This window comes from Erpetoichthys calabaricus, chromosome 6 (genome assembly GCF_900747795.2).
Source record: "Erpetoichthys calabaricus chromosome 6, fErpCal1.3, whole genome shotgun sequence".
Classification (NCBI taxonomy): Eukaryota; Metazoa; Chordata; class Cladistia; order Polypteriformes; family Polypteridae; genus Erpetoichthys; species Erpetoichthys calabaricus.
Genome location: NC_041399.2, coordinates 164,226,155 through 164,244,062, shown reverse-complemented (window position 1 = coordinate 164,244,062; position 17,908 = coordinate 164,226,155). Strand labels below are relative to the sequence as shown.

Here is a 17,908-nt window from a genome sequence, read left to right as displayed (position 1 = left end):
ACACCTTTAAGATTTTTTTTTTTCTTTGAATTGTTGCTATTTCATTAGTTTCACTTTTATTTCTGAACTTCTGTTAAAACAATATTTGGAATCTTTCGAGTCCCAATGTGCTGAATCTTTTTAATGAGGTCAGTGAGACATGTGTTTAATGACTTTGTACCATAATTCAGCATAGGTTTCACTGTTTGGAATTTCAGCACAGACAAAGCAATCAACATCATCAGCAATTAATAATTTTTTTTGCAAAGTAACCAATAAATGCATGTGAGGTAAACTCCGTTTTTGAAATTCTTTTGACTTAAACTTCAAAGTCTTGCAATATTTACATATTTCTGACATATCACCTATGTCCATATATTCGATCTCTATTCACCTTTTCGTTATTTCTCCAAGTAATAATTTCTCTTTCTTTGTGCTAATGCGATGTTTACTTTCTTTGTTTTGACACTGTCGTTTTTTTCTGCTTTCATATTCTGGCCCCTTTGTTTTTTAACCTCTTTATGACATTTTACTTTGTTTTCTACTCTGTCTTTTATTTCTGACCTTGCTTTATCCTGCTTTTGTTTCAATGACACCTGGTCCGTGGTGATGATTTTCCCTTTTTCGAGTAATAATTTCCATTTGTTTGCGCTACTGCGATCTTTACTTTCTTTTTTTTATACTTTCTAATTTTCCTACTTTTCTATTCTTTAACTTTCTCTACATGTGTATCGTGCCAACGGTTTTTTTTTTTAGCCTTTCGAATTCCATTCCAAGATTGGGTCACAAGAAAAAAATAAACAAAACTTGAACAAACACTGTAGAAGAACAACCAAGGAGTTTACCCAGCCCAAGAAGATCTAAGACGATTGTCCATTTTGGTCACATATGTACAGGGATGTATAAGTTTTCTTCTAAAAGGCTGCTCCAGACATTCATATGATTTCTTCTTCTGCACTTATAAAACCCTACTCTGTTATTCTGTCTGAAAAATAAATGTTCCAGTATTTCTAGACTCAAAATCTTTAAAGACATTTTGAGTGTTCATTCATTGAGTGTCTGCAATAAACAGTTTATTCTCCCTGCTCTCTTTCAAACCATTCACAACAAAAGCAATTAAAAGAGTAAAAGTTTAATATTTGTCTATGATTGAATAAAGCACTATGTCATCTCTTAAATGGAATAGAAAAGCCTGTCCTTCCATCTACATGTCAGTGCTTCTTGAATCAAGTATCCCAGTCAGATGCAAGTGTCAGCAAGGCTGGACATATTAGCTTTCTTACCTTGCACTGTTAAGGCTTAGGAATACTGAAAGGTCAACTGCAGACAACATCATTTGTCCAGCAACTTAAAGTGAGTTAAACAGCACATACTGGTGTTCTGAGCTGACTGATTGCAGAAATTTGTCATTATGATAATTTCTGCAGATTTCTAAACCTCCTCTGATATTTATGCATCCATACGTTAGGTTGCGTTTAGCTAACTTATGGGTCACCATTCCGATTGTTCCATATATCTAACACAGATCATATTTTGGTTTAAATGCCCAAAAATATGTTGTATGTTGTATGTCAATACAGTCATGGCAAATAAAGTGGTGCAGTAAGGAAACTAAATTTGTAATAAATTTCTGTGCTCTGCTGCACTGACTCACTATATTTAGAAAAAAGAGTGTTGTTCTAAAACAGAAAACTGAAGCGCATAAGCAGGAATAAATATATTTATTCTTGACCTGTATCACTATTTCAAAAATAGTGATGAACAAAACAGGAAGGTTTCGATTCACATCAACTGGTACTAATGTTAATTTCACAAGTGATTTCACAATTGTGAAATGCAAAACTTAAAGGATTTTTGGGGTGGAAAACAGGAATGCTGCTGCCTAAAGCATTGGTTACACTTCGGTATTTACCTTTGTATCTGTGTAAAGTGTGTAATATCTACCACACCTGTAAAATCACATCACCATTAAAATGTGACATGCTGCATATTTATTACACAAAACACACTCAAAAGCACCATCGTGCACATTACTGTATTTTCTCCCCACAGAAAGTCTCTCAGTATCCTGCCTTATAAAAGAGAAGGAGAGGCACACTTGCGGTGATTTATATTTTTCACCAGAGATCTTTACTTCAATACTAATTGACAGGCACATGCATGCTTGTGAAATTAATGTATAAAAACACTTGAGGATAGGAACTAAATGACTTTCTTCTTGTCTGAGTAGCATGAGTTTCGCTAAAAGTAAAACACAATTTATTTAGCAATTTTTTTTACAAAGTGAAACACTGATTTTCATTGCACATTCAGCTTCATGCAAATCATTTTCCTCATCACAAGTCACAATGACTGGGCAGAATATACATTCAGAATAAACTGACTGTGTTTGCAAATTCTCAGGCCAGATTAAGACTGTGTAATGTAAATACCATAGACACCGGGTTCAGTTTCCTCCCCAATTCTGATTCAGGAATCTGGTAGTGTGGTAGTCCTTAAGTTAAGTCCTTATGTTTAACTGTATATTTATCATCACAAAACGAATGCTGATTTTGCCCGAACTTTATCTTACTAAGGCGAAATCACACAAGCTCACAAGACAGTAAGGGAACTGATGCAGCAAAAGGTACATGAAATGAACATGACAGCATGTGCTGTGTGGGTTTACTCAAACATTTTCCAAAAACCTATGTCTGTTTATAGGTTATGTTGCACATTTTTCCCAGAAGTATCACTAGATACCTGTAAAAGAATGAGTCTCAACACACTGGAAAAGGTTTAGGGCAGCCACCTGTCTATTGTCCCTCGCTGCAAAAAGGGTTTTTAAATAAGCACTGATGTGCATGGATTGAGTTCCAGACTGAACTGAACTAAACTAGTGGTAGAGAAGATGGCGCTTTTAAAGGGTGAGGCCGGAAGTGATGTTATCTGAGGCCGCAAAATCTGAAGTGACGTCTTTCTTCGCACCGGAACCAGAAGTGACGTCTTTCTTGGAGCTGGAACCGGAAGTGATGTCATGGTTGGCTCCAGAACTGTAAGTGATGTTGTTGTTGTTAAATCAGGCAGGTTTTCCCGTATTTGGCCTGCAGAGATAACAGAATAAGGTTTAGCGCACCATGCCACCCCTTGGCCTGGCTGATAATTACCTCCACTTGGTCCAGTCAGCTTTCTCCTAGTCACCCGCATGTGACACTTCATATTTTGAGCTGTAAGCAAACAGCAACCAGGTACAGAAGCTCTGTATCCTCTCCCGGTATTCTAAGTGTTTTTCAACATATATTACTGTTTACTAGTTTTGATTAATTTTAGGGTTATATTTTAGGCTTAATATTGTTTCTGTTTGTTAGAATATTTCTTGAGTGTCTATAAAAAGTTACATTAATCTTTGGGACAAATAAGGTATCTATCTATCTATCTATCTATCTATCTATCTATCTATCTATCTATCTATCTATCTATCTATCTATCTATCTATCTATCTATCTATCTATCTATCTAGGCTGCTTTACATATCTATTATAGACTGAAAGGAACCCATTCTTCATAAATTACATAATGAAGGCCTTTAATTTTTACACTAATTTATACTATTTATGGGGGAAGTTACCTCTAAAAGTATGAACTGGCCTTACATGACTTTTTATTAGCAGCCCAAGCCACTTATTGAGTAATGACTTACTTCAGTTATTAAAGCACTAGGGTAGGCAATGTTCTGCAGTCTTGACCTCATTTAAGTACCAATGCTATGCTGGAGCTGAAAGGAAAAAAAATATGTTAATTAGTTATTTTTCCAAATAATTTGAGACTTAAGGGGCACTCTGTTCAACATGAGCAGACCTTAGTTATTCAACAAACAGAAGACTTTTCAATTTTTTGGCAATTAAAAAGGAAAAATGACATTGAAATCTACGGATGAGAGTTTAAAGTGAAGACTTGCTCCTCATACCATATCATTTTATTATTTCAACATAACAATTCATTTGTCATGCTGGGATCAGACATTCAATAGCCAAGTTTGAAAATTTACTTCAGAAGCACATGATGTATGATTTACTTATCTGGGCTTCTTTGGATTATCGTCTGAGCTAACAAAGGGTCCCTTAGGCTCATTCTTCAGTCACGACCCTCAGTTTTCAGCTGATTTGGCAACTGACGGCTAGAAGGCGCAGCAGGTGGTGGTGGGCGATTGAATAGCATAAGCAGAAAAGGAAAGCAAAGGAGGGAGTTGAAGGGAAGACAGCTGCCAAGCTGGGCCCCAGATTTCTGGCAGAGCTGAAGAAGCGTGGCTCTGAATTGGATCTCTTGCAGGCTGCCCTGGTTCACAAATCACCACAGCAAATCTTGTAGCTCAGATTTTATATCACCAGCATCCTGTACCATTCATTTAATACTAACTGAAGTATCTGAGAATTTAACATTTTTGTGCTATAATGTTATTTCTGCCTGCATTATGTGTGGTACTACAGTGAAATTCTGAAAATGCTGAAATACATAAAACTTAATAGTGTAATGCATTTGCCAAAAGGCAGTGATAATGAGATGCAGGAGGCTTCTGTACTGGCATTAAGGTGAAGCTTTATAAATAACTACTGGTTTACTTACCAAATTAATTATTTCTTTATTCTTAACTAATTGCTCATTCATCCATCTCGAAAGCACTGGCCACAAAGAAGTCATGTTAAGGACACCAGTACATCACAAGGCTCACCTTCCATACACTGTGTAACATAAAGTCAAGTATGAGCCACGTGTTAACTCGACAATGGTGTCTTTCAGAAATGCAGAATCCATGTTGAGGTCAAGAAATTGAATTCTGGTTACTACAGCTGTGAGGCACTAACTTTAACTACTAAACAACTATACCATCCTTGTCTTGATTATAAAACTCCAAATGGATTCAATTTTATTGCACGTGTGTCATACTGGACCTTTCAGGGGTCCTGCATTTAGGCCTGAAGCCAGAAAGCACTTCTTCACGCAAATAGATGTGAAACTCTGGTATAAGATATTGAGATATGTATAGTAGTTGAACCAGTAACCTTGGCAACTTTTAAGAAGTAGCTTGGCTATTAGCTAATGAATGAACCTGATGGACTGAATGGTCTCCACTCGCTTGTCACATTTCTTAGGTTCTAAATACTTTATAGTAATGTTCAATATGAAAGGTTGTTGGGTATTACATGGTATTCACATACTTTCCAGCCTTGTTTAATTTGAGTTACTCAAAAATCATTGGAGCCATAGAGTGGAGTTCGAGGAGGCAGGTGTGCCCCTGTAAACAGCAGAACTCTTAAAAAAAGATAAAGTGTAGCACATAACATGCCAGAAGAATAAAAGCATGAAAGCTGCAAGCAAGTCATTTGTGGTCCAGGACCCAGCAGGGCTCTGACAAGAAGGGCAAGGAGCCCAGACAGATGCACATGAAAGAATAAATGTACGCCTCGGTGACAAGCAGGCCCAATTGTAGCTAGGAGAGGGAAACCTCAGTAGGAGGCCTGCCCCACACAGGATTTGTTTTGTTTTTACTGTTTATTGTGTGGTGTATTTATGGCAGATATTCAGGAGGCCAACTTGTATCTTATTTTTAGAAACAGGCTTGTGTACTCAGAGATTTTAAAAAAATCACTTTTGTAGACAAGAAAGAACGCTTATTTTGTTACCTTCGGTTAAATGGACCTACTCAAGAAATTTTAACTGAAATGACCTGTTTCTATATGTATCAATGGAAATGCAAAATGCTTTGTTACGTAACAGGCTCATCAATAAAATAAAAAATAGCGACTTTTTCAGTCTCTTTCAATGCATTATTTATTTAACCTCTCAGTTGTCCTTTTAGTTAGCATGTAGGGTATTCTCTTGTTTTTACAAAATAAAGGACAATTAATTACATGTGTATAACTTGACTTTAGCCTCCTGCAATCTCTCCGTCTTTTGTGTTGCTTGTTAAGTTTCATGAGCACCCAGTTCCATTAAACTCATGAGGCCATGACAAGGGGTTGTAATGAATATTTCGATTTTGTCTAATAATATATTTTCTATCCTTAATTTCTCCTCATCTCCTGCACAAACCTGAAAACCATTCGTGCCTCTCCAGGAACCAGCATTGGGGATGTTTTGTTCTAAAATTCTAATAATGTTTCTAATTACAGATTCACAAGCTATGTTGGGCTGAATGGCCTATTCTCATCAAATTTTTTCTAAAATTTTAATGGTCTCAGCAGGGGTGGACAAGACATCTGGACCAGAGGTGCATTTCTCAGTGGACCATTCTTTCTGGAAAAAAATGAGATTGCAGGCAAACAAGGAAAAAAGAGAGAAAGACACTGCATGAGTGGCTTACTTGGCGTTCTCAATCCACTTCTCTGATAACATGGTTCATGTAATTGCAAGACACGGATGAAAGGAAATGTGGAGAAAACATCTTTGGTGAAAAACACTGAAAGGTAGATGGGGTTTGAAAAAGTAAGACATAATAATTGAAATCACTCCAACAAGGGACAGCAATGTGTAAAAAAAATGAACAATTTATGAAGAACTGCAGCTAGGTCAGAGTGCAGAACAGGTAAACACAGTAGTCTGTTTAATATGACTACTTACAGTAACAATTGTGAAAGCCAAGACAGATCATCAGAATCAAATTAAAAGAATTTGTAAATGATTTAGCAAGTGCAAACGGCAGTGGTAAATAGTAAATTAAAAACTTCATAACTTGGTGTTACAAGAATAATCCAGCCAAAAATGATCATTTTTTACTTTGATAATTACCCATGTTGTTTGTAGCAAGGACAAAAAAAAATGTTCAATCTTGGTTTTCTGTGGGGAATGGAGAATAAAGTTCCTGACACAACAGGCTGCTGTGAGGTCCAATGGTGAACAAACAGCAAGCAGTGTCAACACATGCAAGGAATATTCTTAATTTAATCCATAATCTATATGTCAGACATCCAGTTGTATGCTCACAACATCCCAAAAAGATGTATTTTGTATAAACTTTTGGTTAACTGCTGATTAAATAAATCCATCCATCCATCCATCCATTTTCCAACCCGCTGAATCCGACAACAGGGTCATGGGGGTCTGCTGGAGCCAATCCCAGCCAACACAGGGCACAAGGCAGGAACCAGTCCTGGGCAGGGTGCCAACCCACCACAGGACACACACAAACACACCCACACACCAAGCACACACTAGGGCCAATTTAGAATCGCCAATCCACCTAACCTGCATGTCTTTGGACTGTGGGAGGAAACTGGAGCGCCCGGAGGAAACCCACGCAGACACGGGGAGAACATGCAAACTCCACGCAGGGAGGCAGTAGTGCTACCACTGCGCCACCGTGCTGCCCTTTAAAATTTATACCCATGCTTTTTTATATTACATAACTTACCATTTTAACAATGACATCATTGAATCGTATTAAATACATTTCTTGATATGTTCCCTGCCATTTTGTGAATTTTTTCTATGTTGTTTACTAGTTGTTTTGCCCAGCGCTGGCCATTTCATGGTGTGTGTCATCTTACTCCACCTATAAAAGATGGCTGCAGGCATGTCCTGTTTATCTGAGTGCAGAATGAAATTCTCAAAACAAATATTCTTCTAGATTAAATTAGGGTCAAGAATTCCAAGATGCTACAGATTATTATTGACTACAAAAATTGGTTTTATGATTCAGCGTTGAACGGCTTAAACAATATTTCTGGCTCTGGACTTTGTGAGATTACGAATGGTGATTCTCTCTTACCCCATTAGCTTAGTTCTATCTCTTGGGTATTATTTACTTTTTAATAAACCATATCAACACCAGCAATTAAACATTAATGGCATCTAGAGGGAAATTACAATATCTAGGAAATACTCAGTCCACAGAGGTCAAAGAAGCTGTGAAATTAGAAAGCCTTCCATAGCAGGTGGCTGCTGTAAGCACTGGAAGAGTTCAAACAATAACAAGTTATGGATGGTAGGATTTTAACTATCTGGGTATCACATTAGAATAGTTAACTAAGCTAGAAATAGCATTGCTGCACAATGTCATTCTTGTGTAAGTAAATCAATTGTGGAAACTGGCTCGGACACAGACAGGCAGACACGCTCATGTCACCCAACACATGTTTATTTACAGTATTATTTACAGTCTTACTGTGCTCACAGACCCCAAAGACCCCAAAGTCCTGGCCACAACACAATGCCTTCTCTCTCTTCAGGCTGCCTCCTTGCCGTCCTCCCGACATCATCTTCCTTCCTCCCGACTCTTGTCAATGACTGGAGGGAGGCGGCCCCTTTTATACACACCCGGATGTGCTCCAGGTGCTCCCCGGCAATCTCCCACCGGTACTCCCCAGTGTGGCGGAAGTGTCGGCTGTGTACCCGGAAGCACTCCGGGTGTCCCTTCTTCTCTTCCCCCCAGCACTTCCGGGTGTGGCGGAAGCGCTGGGGTCCAGGGTCCCCAAGGCATCAGGGCACCTGCTAGCGGTGGCCACGGGCCCCTACAGGGTAGAGCTTCCAAGCTCTGTACCCGTGGCCCCCAATACAACCAGGGAGGATGCCCCCTCGCGTGCTGGAGGAGGAATGAGCCCTCCTCCTGTCCTCCTGGGCGTCCCGGCCAGGCGTGAGCCCCGTCCGGGTGCCACAGTGCCCCAACACCAGTGAAGACACATCGGTCTGAGCGGCACAACCCGTGAGGGCGGTTCAACTCCGAAGTGGGCCCTACTATTTGTCCAGGGTCCAATCCGGCACCCTGGAACTCGTGTTTTCGGCACCCCCTCCGGAGTCTTCGCGCCCCTTTGTGCTGCGCCGCTCGCGCCTTCATAGCCTCCGCCAGTCGTGGGGCTGCCCCATCGCCAGCAAAGAGTCCACCAGTGTGGCGGTCCATCCCGGGAGGGCAGGCCCTCCACGAAGCAGGCCTTACTGTGCATCCGGGGTCCGGCCCTGTAACCAAAACAGAAGGAGGGGCAGAAGCGCTGCCTGGACGCCACCACCTGACATCCCTCTGTGCCGCACACTGGCAGCATTCTCACCCCTTAATGGCACCCCGCGACTTACCTGTTCGGCGCCTTCTCCGCAGGCTCCCTGCCCATCTGCTGGTGTCTGACGGGTCCGCTCGCACCGTCGTCTCCCTCACCGGCTTTGGAGCTTCCCTCTGCCTCCGCAGAGGATGGCCACACTCTGGACGTGCGCACCCAGCTGCACGCCCCTTCCTATCGGAGGCACCGGCATTTTCCCCTCGATTCCTCCTATGACTCTTGGATGCCCCGACGGTTTGAGTCTGCACATGAGAAATGCATAGCCCCATTCCCGTCTGCGTCCATACAGAGCGACGGGAGACTGTCACAGGTTTGGGTCGTCGGGCGCTAGGACCCAGGGCACTCATCAACCCCTGTCCTGCCTGCCCTCCCATTGTTGCTCCCCTCACCTTGCGAACAGCCTGCACCGCCGCATCCACTGTAGGAGATCCCCCTACTGGACTCCGATCACGGGGTTCACGGATCCTTTCAGTGGGACCTCCAACATGCTGTACGGGATCGATTACACCTACCGCTCCCGTCATGCCACTCCGGCCAAAGGATCCAGCGACGCACCCATCCACCGCAGCACGCAGCATCTGTAATGACGCGCTCGCCTTCCTCTCCAGCTCCTGCAGGTCTGCACGGAGCGCACGTAGCACCTGTGGAAACAGTGCTACGGACTGAAGCGCCTGCTCCAGCTCACGCAGCGCCACGGACAAGCAGGGAAAGCCAGCCGGCGATTGACTTACCGGGATGTCAGTCATACTCACCGGTTGCTTCCTGTGGGGCTACTCCTCCGGCCCAATCGGGTTTCTCCCTGGCCTGAGATGGACATTCCTTGGTCCCACCTCTGTGCAGTCATTGGCGGGTACACAAGACACACCGTCCAGTCCCGTGCCTGTCACGGGGAGGGACTTCCGGTCTGCGGCCATTTTGGCTCTTCTCCCCCTGTTGCAATGACGAGCCGACCCTCTGTGCTGCATCGTCTCCCTTCCTGCAGCCTCTGCTGCTGCTGCCGCTTCCAGAAAGCCCCGCGGATCAGCGCGAGTCTGCCACTGACGCAGACCTGGACAGCCCCTGCCTGAAGCACACAAAACACGCGCAGCCCCACAGGGCTGGCTGCCGGCGAGCAGGGAACTTACCTGTCCGGTCCCGTCTGACCGAAGCAGCTGCCTCGGAGTGGCCTCCTTCGACCTCGCCCCGTCCCGGGCGCCATCAGTGACAGCACACTCCCTGGAGCCCACTGCACTCAGGTATGGCCCGTCGGTATTTCGCCACACCAGGAGGGAACCTTGTGACCGCGGCCCGTTAGCAGTCTGCGTGTGGAGCCTCTCTCATGGGGTTGTAGGCACACCGCTCCTGCGGTACGTGTGTGGGCTCGCCTGCTGCACCGAGCCATCCACAAAATTATTTTTAACAGGGATTCCCTGCCTTGTAACAGGCGGATCATCCCATCTGGGATGCCACTGTGGAAACTGGCTTGGACACAGACAGGCAGACATGCTCATGTCACCCAACACACGTTTATTTACAGTATTATTTACAGTCTTACTGTGCTCACAGACCCCAAAGACCCCAAAGTCCTGGCCACAACACAATGCCTTCTCTCTCTTCAGGCCGCCTCCTTGCCGTCCTCCCGACATCATCTTCCTTCCTCCCGACTCTTGTCAATGACTGGAGAGAGGTGGCCCCTTTTATACACACCCGAATATGCTATAGGTGCTCCCAGGCAAACTCCCACCGGCACTCCCCAGTGTGGCGGAAGTGTCGGCTGTGTACCCGGAAGCACTCCGGGTGTCCCTTCTTCTCTTCCCCCCAGCACTTCCGGGTTTGGCAGAAGCGCTGGGGTCCAGGGTCCCCCTCGCGTGCTGGAGGAGGAATGAGCCCTCTTCCTGTCCTCCTGGGCATCCCGGCCAGGCGTGAGCCCCGTCCGGGTGCCACACAATAAAAATGTAAAAAATATCACTAATTTTGCCTGTTTTCAATTCAATTTAGTTTTTATATGACAGTTCTCTATTGTTAGCAGCACATTGGCAGAATTGGTTAGCAAATGGTTAGTACTTCTACCTCACTAATCCTAGTCTTATCTCTGTCTATGTGGAGTTTGTACTTTTTATCCATAGGATGCATGGGATTCTTTCTCACACGAGTCCATCCATCAACCCATCCATCCATCCATCCATATTCTAATCTATTTAAATTGCTGAGACCACAAACATAAGATTGAGTTTTAAAAAAATGGGTGCTGCCAACGTAAAGTATACTGTATTTGTGATGTCATAATATGTTCTTTTTAATAGCTTGTGTTGCAGTAATAGTGTATAGTACTATTTACATGAATTATATACAATAAATCACACAAATGAATTACAGTGTCTGTTTTTAAACTATTTTGTTAAAGCAAGAGTTCACTAAAATGTTCAACATTGCTTCTGTTATTTCAAAGGAAATTTCCAGTTTACAAACAATTAGGGCATTAAATCTTTATTATATTAGTTCAGATTTTCACCACTAATTCTTGACCCAAATATATTCACAATATATTAGTTCAGATTTTCTCCATTCCCATGGGCTCACCACCTATGGGAGGGGCCAAGGAGGTCGGCAGTGTGAGTTGGGTGGTGGCCGAAGGTGGGGACCTTGGCGGTTCAATCCTCGGCTACAGAAGCTGGCTCTTGGGACATGGAATGTCACCTCTCTGAAGGGGAAGGAGCCTGAGCTAGTGCGCGAGGTTGAGAGGTTCCGGCTAGATATAGTCGGGCTCACCTCGACGCACAGCTTGGACTCTGGAACCAATCTCCTTGAGAGGGGCTAGACTCTCTACCACTCTGGAGTTGCCCCCAGTGAGAGGCTCCGAGTGGGTGTGGGCATACTTATTGCCCCCCGACTTGGAGCCTGTACATTGGGGTTTACTCCGGTGGACGAGAGGGGTGCCTCCCTCCGCCGGTGGAGGGACAGTTCCTAACTGTTGTTTGTGCGTATGCACCACACAGCAGTTTGGAAGACCCACCCTTTTTGGAGTCCCTGGAGGGGGTGCTAGAGGGCATACCTTCTGGGGACTCCCTCGTACTGCTGGGAGACTTCAATGCTCAGATGGGCAATGACAGTGAGACCTGGTAGGGCGTGATTGGGAGGAATGGCCCCCCTGATCTGACCCCGAGTGGTGTTTTGTTATTGGACTTCTGTGCTCGTCACAAACACCACGTTCAAGCATATGGGTGTTCATATATGCACTTGGCACCAGGACACCCTCGGCCTCAGTTCGATGATCGACTTTGTGGTCATGTCATCGGACTTACAGCCACATGTCTTGGACACTCGGGTGAAGAGAGGGGCGGAGCTATCAACTGATCACCACAAGGTGGTGAGTTGGCTTCGATGGTTGGGGAGGATGCCGGTTGGGCCTGGTAGGCCCAAACATGTTGTGAGGGTCTGCTGGGAACATCTGGCAGAGCCCCCTGTCAGAAGTAGTTTCAACTCCCACCTCCGGCAGAACTTCGACCACGTCCCGAGGGAGGTGGGGGACATTGAGTCCGAATGGGCCATGTTCCGTGCCTCTATTGTTGAGGCGGCTGACCAGAGCTGTGGCCGTAAGGTGGTCGGTGCCTGTCGTGGCGGCAATCCCTGAACCCGTTGGTGTACACCGGCGGTGAGGGATGCTGTCAAGCTGAAGAAGGAGTCCTACCAGTCCCTTTTGTCCTGTGGGTCTCTGGAGGCAGCTAATAGGTACCGGCAGGCCAAGCGGAATGCGGCTTTGGTGGTTGCTGATGCAAAAACTCGGGCATGGGAGGAGTTTGGGGAGGCCATGAAGAATGACTTTCAGACGGCTTTGAGGAGATTCTGGTCCACCGTCCGGTGTCCCAGGAGGGGGAAGCAGTGCAGTGTCAACACTGTATATGCTGGGGATGGTGCGCTGTTGACCTCGACTCGGGACGTTGTGGGTCGGTGGGGGGAGTACTTCGAAGACCTCCTCAATCCCACTAACATGCCTTCCAATGAGGAAGCAGAGCCTGGGGACTCGGAGGTGGGCTCCCCCATCTCTGGGCCTGAGATCACCGAGATGGTCAAAAAACTCAGTAAGTTGAACCCGTTTCCAGTGAGAGTTGGACTCTGCCAGGGCTGCCCTTTGTCACCGATTCTGTTCATAACTTTTATGGACAGAATTTCTAGGCACAGCCAGGGTGTTGAGGGGGTCCGGTTTGGTTGACTCAGGATTGGGTCACTGCTTTTTGCAGATGATGTTGTCCTGTTTGCTTCATCAAGCCGTGATCTTCAGCTCTCTCTGGATCGGTTCGCTGAGTGTGATGCGGCTGGGATGGGAATCAGCACCTCCAAATCCGAGACCATGGTCCTCAGCCGGAAAAGGGTGGAGTGCCTTCTCAGGGTTGGGAGTGAGATCCTGCCCCAAGTGGAGGAGTTCAAGTATCTCAGGGTCTTGTTCACAAGTGAGGGAGGAATGGAGCATGAGATCGACAGGCGGATCGGTGCGGTGTCCGCAGTGATGTGGGCTCTGCATCAGTCTGTCGTGGTGAAAAAGGAGCTGAGTCGTAAGGCAAAGCTCTCAATTTACCAGTCGATCTATGTTCCTACCCTCACCTATGGTCATGAGCTATGGGTAGTGACTGAAAGAACAAGATCGCGAATACAAGCGGCTGAAATGAGTTTCCTCCGCAGGGTGTCTGGGCTCTCCCTTAAAGATAGGGTGAGAAGCTCAGTCATCCGGGAGAGGCTCAGAGTAGAGCCGCTGCTCCTCCGCATCGAGAGGAGTCAGATAAGGTGGCTCGGGCATCTGATCAGGATGCCTCCTGGACGCCTCCCTCGTAAGGTGTTCTGGGCACGTCCAACCGGGAGGAAGCCCCAGGGAAGACCCAGGACACGCTAGAGGGACTATGTCTCCTGGCTGGCCTGGGAACGCCTCGGGATTCTCCCGGAAGAGCTAGAAGAAGTGGCCGGGGAGAGGGAAGTCTGGGCATCTCTGCTCAAGCTGCTGCCCCCCGCGACCCGACCTCGGATAAGCGGAAGAGGATGGATGGATGGATGGATGGAGATTTTCTCCAAAAATAGACTTCTGCAAACAAATGCATAATAGCTTTCCTATACAGTAAGTATTTGCTAGAACTTTTAGAAGTATCAAAAACCAAGACGAGTGCTGCTGCAGTAAATCACATCCCTGTCACTGTATTGTTAAATGTATTCTTTTTCTCCTTCTGTTTTGCCTGTATATATATGTCAATGCCCTATCACATAACAAAGATGTGTCACTAAATTGGCTATTGTCATCTTATGACAAATATTTAAGTATTAGGGTATTTGAAAAAGGGTGTCACAGTAGTGCAGAAGTAGTGCTGCTGCCTCGCCTTAAAGAAACCAGGGTTGAGCCCCAGGTCCTCCCTGCATGGAGATGGCATGTTCTTCTTTGCCTTCATGGCTTTCCTCTGGGTTCTCTGGTTTCTTCCCATAGTCCAAAGACATGGCCGGTTAGGCAGACTGTTGATGTTAATTTGGTCCAAGTGTGTGAGTGAGTTCACCCCGCAATGAGCTGGCACCCTATCCTGGTACTGATCCTGCCTTATGCCCTGTGCTTGTTGGAATGGGCTGCAGCCCCCTGTGATCTTGCTTAGGATTAAGTAGGCTTAGGAAATGGTATAGTATGGTATTTGGTAAAATATAAGCAAACTGGATTTCATTAGTCTTGTATTATTCTTGATTTCTCTGTTATTATTTGTAAAGAACTTTGGGCCACACTTCACACTTCTTTATGAAACTATGCTACACAAGTGCAATATGTTGTTGTTACTATCAGTATTCAGTATGAAACCATCATGTTCTCAATAAATGAGTTAAAATTCTTCTCATACAAAGCACAGCAGAGTGTGAAAAAACTGAATTTGAACTGCTTCCTTTTACAATAGATGATTTTTTTTCAGTTGCAAAAAAGCAGATTACTGCCTGTTATCTCTAACTGTCACTGACCCATATTTTTAGCTTTTTCTTATAAGATCATAATGTTAATGTATTTCATGAATAAATAATTCACATGGTGCAACTGAAAGCAAATAAAGAGTGCACACTGTATGTGGTAAAGAAAAAACATGACAGGAATAATACTTCATTTCATCTAAGTGAATGCACTTAGAGCGTCATTAGTACCAAAGGCAAGTATTATAATTGTGCATTTATATTCTCATGCAGATACCTTATTTCAAATGTGCAGATATTAAGCAAATAGCATAGAAGAAATGTAAATGTTCTTCTTTAATATGTTTATCTATCATTTACTTTAATAAAATGTTTATTATTGATTATACTGTAGGTGCAACATGATACAAAGCTACTTCAAAATTATTGCAGACAGCTGCAGAGACCTTACATTTTCCATGATGTGCCAGCAAAGTATACTGTAGTAAGGGACAGAGTTATATGTCTCAGCATTTAAAACAACACTGATCATTTTAGTATAGATTGTCTTGGCTAGAGTGAGCAGTTTTTGCATTTTAATAAGATTAATTTGCAAAATTGACTTTGTACATGATTTGGAACAATGTATAGTATATTCAGTTGTAAAAATGGTAACATTTTGCTCTCCTATACCCTTTGTCAGCACATTGCCCCTGGAATGTTTGCTGCAGTAATAATTCAAAATGAACGATAGTTTTGATACTTTAAGATGTAATTAATTAGCAGACCGCTGCAGGCAGTTGCTGTTTTCATAGATAGTCAGAACACATTCATTGGTTTCATTTCCCAGTTAACCTAATGAACTTGTGTACCAAAAATAACAGATCCAGCCTATAGGCTACCATAATAATATCTAAAACCTGGACCAGACTATTAATAATACACTGGATTCCCTTAGAGTACATGTGTGAATATTTTTCATCTTTGTGAAACTAATATAATAGAGCATAATCTTTTTCATAAGCTCCTAAACTAATTTTGAGTTACTGGGGACCTAAGTCTGTACCAGCAGGCTTCTATACCATGACAGTCTATTGCAATCTCCTCTCACTCATATGCATAAACAGAAAGATTTTTTTCATTTTATATTACTAGGGGGCTTTGCCCCCTGCTTGTTTCGCTCGTCAACCCCCCGGCCTGCGCTACGTGCTTGCCTCTGTGCGCTTCTGCCACGGATGTACAATTTAAACAGATTTTTATTTTCATGGGAATTGTTACATATGCATCAACGCAACATATAACTGCCGTGATTGAATTTCGTTTCTTTTCTCTCCATTAAATAAAATGGCTTTTTCAAATGTTTGGCTCTGAGATTTGTTAATTGTCTTTGCAATAGCTATTCTAACAGGAAACTGTAAACGTTTTAATACGAATGGCATATCAAGATCTCCTTTGTTGTCTAATGTTATCCACGTTTGGACGTATGAATTTGTATACATTACTGGCTGTAGAATTTCTAATACGTCCAATTGTTTAACTCTTTCGGTTCTATGTTGCATCACTTCTCCGTGATCATAAGTATAAACCTGACCAAATTGTTGTTTCTTAGAAATTAAACTTGTAGTAGTTTTAACTGTTGTGGGACCACAGATTCTCATGTCTTGTCTCGTCCCAAGATTTTTTTATATAATAGAGAGATTCTAGTTTATCCAATCTACTATATTTGATTTTTTCTCCTCAAATTTTCTTATAGAACTTAGACTCTGGTTTAAATACTGAGTGAGTTATCTTCATGAAGTCTCCATGTTTTCCCAGCATTTAAATAGGGAACACTCTGTCCTCCATGTAGTTCACCCTTCATGAGCATGGCCAGGTTTGACTGGGCATGCAATTTAATGGACTGCGATCACATCCAGTGATGGGTATGTTTTGTACTAAATACCAAATAGACTTGACTCCCTTCAACTTTACATTGGATTAAACTCCGTTTGGAAAATAAATGAATGCCAAACTCTTATCTGCTTTTCAATTTACTTTTGTAATAATAATAATAATAATACATTTTACATATATAACACCTTTGGTAGGAGGTTTAATTTAAGTTTATAATGAATGATGGCAGGAAAGAAGTAATGAGTTGCTACTGAAGCATTACCTGCAATATGAGACTACATCTAAAGAGAAAATTAAGACCAGTGAAAGTTGCCAAGATAATCAAGTGTTCTGGTCTTCCATTGCATCACCAGTGACCAAAATAAAGAAATAAATTATTATATAAAGTTAATGTACAAGAACTAGTCAGAAGACTGCAGGCTATTAGGACACCTATGTTGGGCCCTTTAAAGTATATATATTTTTCATGACTTATTTCAGTTGATAATTGTAAATATCCAAACCTACATTTTGTGCAGCTTAGGAATGCTTATAGCTAGGTCGTCAAGATCTTTGTTCTCCTGGTAGGGTCTCCCTTGGCAAACAGGTCAGACAAAGAATGGGTCACAATGGCACTCATGATAGTACAATTTACAAAATGGTACCATCAGACTGAGAAACTCAGCAATTTGGGTGAGTCTCAGAGTCGGTGCTCCTTTGGATCAAGAAATGTCAGTTGAGGTGGTGTGAGCATGTCGAAAGAATGTCCCTCAGATGGCTTTCCCCGAGTACATACTGGAGGGAATGCCTAGGAACTCTCCAGGAAAACCTGGAATCTGTAACTGGGGACAGGGAAGTCTGGGTTGATCTGCTTGATTTATTGCCACTGTGACCCTCACCAGGAGAAGTGGTTTTAGATGATGAGATGAGATGAATTAAAAAAAGTATTAACCTCTTATAAATTTTCACATGTTATTGTTATGCAACATTGACACTGATTAGCAAAGAAGATCTTAATTATATGCAAAGTGATCTAAATCTTCTTATATGATACGCTACCATGGCTGTCCGTTTGTCTGTCCAGGATTTTAAAACGCCTGTAGCTCAGAAACCATTTGAACTATTGACCTGAAATTTGGCACACATATACTACA

At 43.3% G+C, this 17,908-nt stretch overlaps 1 long non-coding RNA gene across 1 annotated transcript in view; it reads right to left on the bottom strand.

The window, feature by feature from the left end:
- Positions 1 to 317: 317 nt before the first annotated feature.
- The window catches only part of LOC127528462 (uncharacterized), a 103,420-nt gene continuing 85,829 nt past the window's right edge, over positions 318 to 17,908 (bottom strand). Inside the window, exon 2 of the long non-coding RNA XR_007935358.1 lies at positions 318 to 430. This is a non-coding gene — a long non-coding RNA (uncharacterized LOC127528462). The remainder of the gene's footprint in view (positions 431 to 17,908) is intronic.